Raw genomic sequence first — 6,000 nt, 5'->3', positions numbered from 1 at the left:
ATGGTAACAATAACTTCCAAGTATTGATCATTTATTTGGAGGCAGGCTCTGTGCAAACGGTGCCTCATTTAGTATGTCAGCACCTTTATGAGGCAGGTATCACTATCCCTATTTTGCCAATGACCAAGCTGACTACCTGAGATGTACACGATCAACCGCCCAGCGACGGTAGAGCTGGGCTTGCAATGCAATTTTGTAGGACTCTGGACTCCAGTTGACTTTCTTACACGGAGAATTCCAGACTGTTAAACCTAACGGGGACTTGGGGTCTTCTAAGTCAGCGTCCCCCCGCCCCCCATCCTGCCAGGAGCAAAGTGAGGCTTCTATGGTGCCAGGAAGGAAACCGGCCACACCACTCGGGCGCAACTCAGAAGTGTGCTCCGGCGTCCAGGCGCCACAACGACAAGAAAACGAAACTGCCTGGGAATTAATGTTTTTCTTCTTCTTCTAGCAGGAAACGAGAGAGAAAATAGGAAGCAGAAGCTGCGCGCGGCACCCGCCGCCTTCGCCCCCCGTCCCCCGCCCGGGCGGCGCGCGCTCCTGGGTGTGCGCGTGGCCGCGGCGCGTCCCCAGCGGGCCCGCGCGCCTCGTGCCTCGCGCCTCGCGCCTCGAGCCACGTCTCCGCCCCGGCCCCGGCGCGCCGCGGAGTTGGCTGCTGGGCGGTGCGGACCTGGGTGTGGCCGGCGGATCTCGGCGGCGCTGGTCTCGGCGGTGCGCTGCGCTCTGCACGCCGGCTCCGCGCACGGGGGGCTGCTGAGCGCCCCGCGGACCCAGCAGCGGCCGGTCGACGCGGAGCCCAACTCCTTTCAGGTAGGCGGCGATCGCGCGAGCTGCAGTTCGTGGGTGCGCCCCACGCGGGGGCCCCGGGCTTCCCGCAGGGGGCGTGAGGCGCCGCGGGGCCCCCGTCCCAGCGGAACGCCGCCGGCCGGTGGCGCGGGGCTGGCCGGCTCGGGCGTCCCGGGCTGCCGGAGCCTGCCCGGGAGGGACGGGGCGGGCGCGCCTTGGTCGCGCTCTGCTGCCGCGCGGGGGCCAGCCCCTCGGCCGCCGCCTCGGGCACTTCCTGGGGGGCTCGTACCGCTCGCTCTGGGAAGCGAGGGAGCGGCCCATTAGTCCCTGGCCTCCAGACCCCCAGACCCCCCAGCTCCCTCCCCACGCCCTGAGGCCCCTCAGGGGGACTCAGAGCGCGAGCTCGTGGTTGCCCCGAAAATAGCGGTTATTCGGGACTGCCCAGAAGGGTTATTGGGTGGAGAGCTCTGGGAAAGCTCATAAAAGTTTTCCGCTTAGTGCTAAAAATGAGACTAGTGGTTTCGTGTTAAATTTATTTTGGAAATGATATGTCCATTATTGGGGAGGGGGTAGTGGATAGGAATTCTTGTAAATTCTGAACATGGTAAAATGTTTTTCTTTTCTCTCCACATTCTTTTTCTGCTTCAAAACATAAATGATTGCCTTCTACTTTGATATTTATTGCTATACGGTAAGGCAAGACTGAATTTCCAAAAGTTTAAAAACAGACTTGAATTTGTTTATAGAAGCGATGCTTTGTTATCTTGCCTCTCTCTCTCCCCCTTTTCTCCCACTCCTTCCCTTTCTCTTTTAGTAGAGGATGTGGATACATCTTTCTCTCTTTCGGCCACGGACTGAATAGCTCGGCGGCGTTTGGATAAAGCACCCTACTGGGAAGTTTTCTTAAGACATTCGAGATTTAATTGTTGGTCAGAACGCTTTATTATCATTCCTTCTTAGTGTTGCAAACTGAGATTGTGACCTTAGAGTACATTTTCCTAGAACACCGAGCACACACTGCTTATTTAAGATGAAAGGGAAGTCATTTCTAGACGTGGAGGAAAAGGACGGTTTGGATACATAAAATTGTATGCTTTGAGTGTCTTTTCCATTGTACATTTTAAGACTCTTTAGTGTGGGGCTTTTTGTTTATTACTGATCCTAGGCTCTGAAGGTTTATTGTGTATTTCAGTATTTGGCTAAAGATCATTTTAAGATTTTCCATGTTGCATTTTGGTTTGCAGATGAATTTGAAACTGAAATGGAAACTTTTAAAATACCGTTTTATTGAACGTGGTTAACCCTCTTGTGCATACACATTTATAAAATTATAAAATTGGTTAATGTGGCTTGCAATACATTCAGGTTCATCTCTTTGTGAGCCATAGGCATTATTTTGGTGGTTATTCTGAGTCATCGGTCTTTGTTAATCTGTAGAATTACTTTTATTATTTTTTCCAGCTTTACTGAGATATAATTGACATCTAACATGGTATAAGTTTAAGATATTCAGCGTGTTGACTTGATACTCATGTATTGCAAAATGGTGACCATAGTAAGGTTAGTTAACACATCCATCACCTTCCATAATTACCTATGTGTGTATGTGTGTGTGTTTAGCAACTTTCAAGTATAGAATACAGTGTTAACCATAGTAATCATGCGGTACCATGCATCCCCAGAACTTTCTTATAACTGGAAGTTTGTACCATTTGATCAACATCTCCCCAGAATTGTTTCTTTAAAGTCATTGGCGCTTTAGTATGTCAGCACATATTTTTACACTTTAAAAATAGATTCTGGGACATTTTGAAAATTGAGAATTGGAACAAAGTATCGGACATTTTTCTGCCCTTAGCAAGTACTGCCTGAGATGGTGTGATTTCTGATTTTTTTTCAGGCATGTTACTAAAGTGCACTGTGTCACTAGTTTCTTTACCTTGCTGACTGGTTTTGCCTGTATTTATTATAGGAACTATTTATTTGACATTTCTTCTGGTCCAGGGGGTGATGCTGTACATTTTTCTTTTTATGTCTTACATGAACTTGGCAAAGGGGACATTATTCAGTTCTAAAGGTAAGGAAACTGTGCCCCTGAGATGTTAAGTAACCGCTGATGGTCGATGTAGCTGTTAAGTAACTCATCTGGGATACAAGGCCAGACCTCTCTGAATCTGAAGTCCACGTTCTTTCCTCTGTGCCACATTGACTTAGTGCCAGGACATGAGGAATGACCCTCAATTACTCGTTAGCATATTTGTAAATTTTCCAAGACATGCCAGAGATACAGATTTGTTTTTCTAGCATTATCATTACTATCCGTCTGTGTTGTTATACAGATTCTCATGTCAACCATTCTCTTCTCACTTCTTTATTCCTGGTTAAATGTCTGGCTCAGGGTTCAAGACCTCCCTCTTGCGAGGGCAGATTTTCTCCTGTCGACATTAATAGGTGGTGAAAGCTTGATGATTCTTCCAAAATAATAACCCCCTATTAATGTGGGGTTTCTAGAGCTGTAGATACAACTATTTTGGAAGGTTATAAACAGTATGGCAATCTGTTTTGGACTATGGGAACCCTCTGAGATTCCTCAAATTAAGCCAGATGATATTTTGATAGATGTTTACCCCTGCAGTTATCCTGTCTCTACTACAATTTCAATTCAGTTTCTGCAGAATCATTTATATCATTATACAAACATTCTGTTATGTCTCTCATCTTAAAATTATTTTCTTGATCCAGTATTCTGCCCCACTTCTCTGGCTCCACTTTGAGAAGGCATAATTTTTTTTTTTTTTGAGAAAGCATAATTTTTTGATAGAACAAAAATAAATACAGGCAAGGATAACCAGAACGTAATTAGTCATCTACAGGGGGTGGGTAGGAACTGAGTAGAAGGCAGTGGAGGGAACAGCACTGTGGCAATTATATCTTTTTGTATAGTTTTGAGTTTTGGAAACTTGTTTATGTTTTATATGTTCAAAAATAAAATTAACAAGGTTGAAAGCAAAAACCTCCAAAATTGAATATAAACAGCAACAAATGAACCAGCTATATTTCAGTGAATAACATGAACTCTGTGAAGAAAAGAAAAATCCAAGTAAGTCTTTAACACAACACTTGGACTGTCTACCCTTAATCTAAAGATAGAAAGGACTGCAAAACAACAACAACAAAACCAACTTGAACCTGGTATAGCAAACTGGTTTTTTATGGTGGTAGGAAAAAAAGCAGTTCTTGAACTATTTTGTATGTGCTGTAGGAGTGAGCAAATGAGTAAATTCATTGATATTTTTTGAGGTAGGGTTTACACTGTGGGAGAAGGGAAATAAAGATATGGAGTGGAAGAAGACAGTGAAACACTCTCTGGTGTTGGGTTGGAATTAGAGTTATCATATATTTCCTAGCTCTGCCTGATGAACAGGTGTAGACAGAATGGCACCCTAGTAGCAGTGAGCACAAGTAGTGCCCATATCTAAGTGGCTGGTTCCAGGGCTGGGGCAGGGAAAGTAGAAGACGAGCCTAGAACACACAAAGTAAGGAGTTGTTCTCCAAAATGGTGGTGGCATATCAAAAGGACATAGGAAATAGCTTGAACGGCTAAATCTGGGAAAATTTGAGCCTCGAAATGAATAATGATAGTAATGGATTGTAACCTATGGAATAAAATAAGAACCCACAAGTTCGTAATAAATAAGGGAAAGGGGAAAGCACTCTCAAGTAGACTGCCAATAAAAATGTATAAGGAGCAAGAGAATTCATAAAGTGACTAGCTTGTAACCACCATGGTCACGTTGATTCAGGCAAATGTTACTAATGGAGAAAGTTTGATGGGGAAAGGATATTAATACAGTTTCTAGTGGTCTCTCTAGAGGTTAATGACCAAGGGGAAAAGCAGTAACTTCACAGTACAGAAGTCTGGCAGACACCATCTCAGTGAAGCGATCAGTGTTAATATCACCAGTAGTGGGATAAACAGATTCTTCCTGGTGTGCTTGGACTGGGGACATCAGTATTTTTCTAAAGTGCATAATCAAAATCTATGTAGAGGAAACAATTGAGGAACCTTAATTGAGGGCCATTCTACAGAGTAACTAGCTTGTGCTTTTCCAGTATGTTAATATCATAAAAAGACAAAGGCAAAGGAACTGTTGCAGATTAAAGGAAGTTTAAGAGACCTGACAGTAAAATCCAGTGCATAATCCTGGATTGGATCTTGGATTGGAAAATCCAGTTGATCTAAGACTATTATCAGGACATTGGCAAAATTTGAATATGTACCAAATATTAAATAATAGTATTGCATCACTGTTAAGTTTCCTGAATATGATAATTGTGCTGTGGTTATGTAAGACAGTGTCCTTGTTCTTAGAAGATACACAGTGAATTATTTAGGACTAAATGGCCAAAGTATCTTCAATTTACTCTCAAACGGATGAGCAGTAAGAATTATTATATATGAAGAAGGAACTTGATAAAGCAAACATGGCAAATATTAACAATTACTGAATCAAGGTGAAGAGTCTAAGAGTATTCACTATATTACTTTTTTCTTTTTCTTTTTTTTTAATTTTATTTTTTCTTTGTTAAAATTTACCTCCAAATTAGCATATAGTGCAACAATGATTTCAGGACTAGATTCCTCAGTGCCCCTTTACCCATTTAGCCCGTCCCCCCCCCCCACAACCCCTCCAGTAACTCTCAGTTTGTTCTCCATATTTATGAGTCTCTTCTGTTTTGTCCCCCTCCCTGTTTTTAAATTATTTTTGTTTCCCTTCCCTTAATGTTCGTCTGTTTTTTCTCTTTACTTTTTTCAACTTTATGTTTTAAATTTAAAAAAATGGAATGTTAAAAATAAAACTTCAAAAAATAATAAAGTTACTTTGTGTCCCAAAACAACAAAAACATTTTTGAAGGAGTCCATGTAAGCTGTATCTGCTCCTCAACTCCCCTCTTGTTCTGAATTCGTTCCAGAGAGACTTTATCCTTCCTGTGCTGAGAAGAGGCCATTCTTCTCAAGGTCACCAGCAATGTCAGTCCTTCCACATTAGATCTCTCGGCTGCATTTAACTCAGGTGATAGATAACTTCTTCCTATTGAAGCATTTTTCCCTTGGCTTCTGGGACACTGATTTTCATCCTGCTTCACTGGCTATGTAATCTCCTCAGTAACTGGTGTCATCATCTACCCAGCCACTTAGGCTAACAATCCTAA

The 6,000-nt window shown here is 43.1% G+C and overlaps 1 protein-coding gene across 2 annotated transcripts in view; it reads left to right on the top strand.

Annotated features, from left to right (window-relative positions):
- Nucleotides 1-565: 565 nt before the first annotated feature.
- Nucleotides 566-6,000, top strand: part of GNB4 (G protein subunit beta 4) — a 69,396-nt gene continuing 63,961 nt past the window's right edge. For both annotated transcript variants that reach the window (XR_007155543.1, XM_047874488.1), the window contains exon 1: nt 566-810. The gene's annotated coding sequence lies outside the window, so the exon portion shown is untranslated. The remainder of the gene's footprint in view (nt 811-6,000) is intronic.

The sequence above is a fragment of the Prionailurus viverrinus genome, chromosome C2 (genome assembly GCF_022837055.1).
Source record: "Prionailurus viverrinus isolate Anna chromosome C2, UM_Priviv_1.0, whole genome shotgun sequence".
NCBI lineage: Eukaryota > Metazoa > Chordata > Mammalia > Carnivora > Felidae > Prionailurus > Prionailurus viverrinus.
The sequence above is the reverse complement of the archived record's forward strand: the minus strand, read 5'-3'. Positions and strand labels throughout refer to the sequence as shown.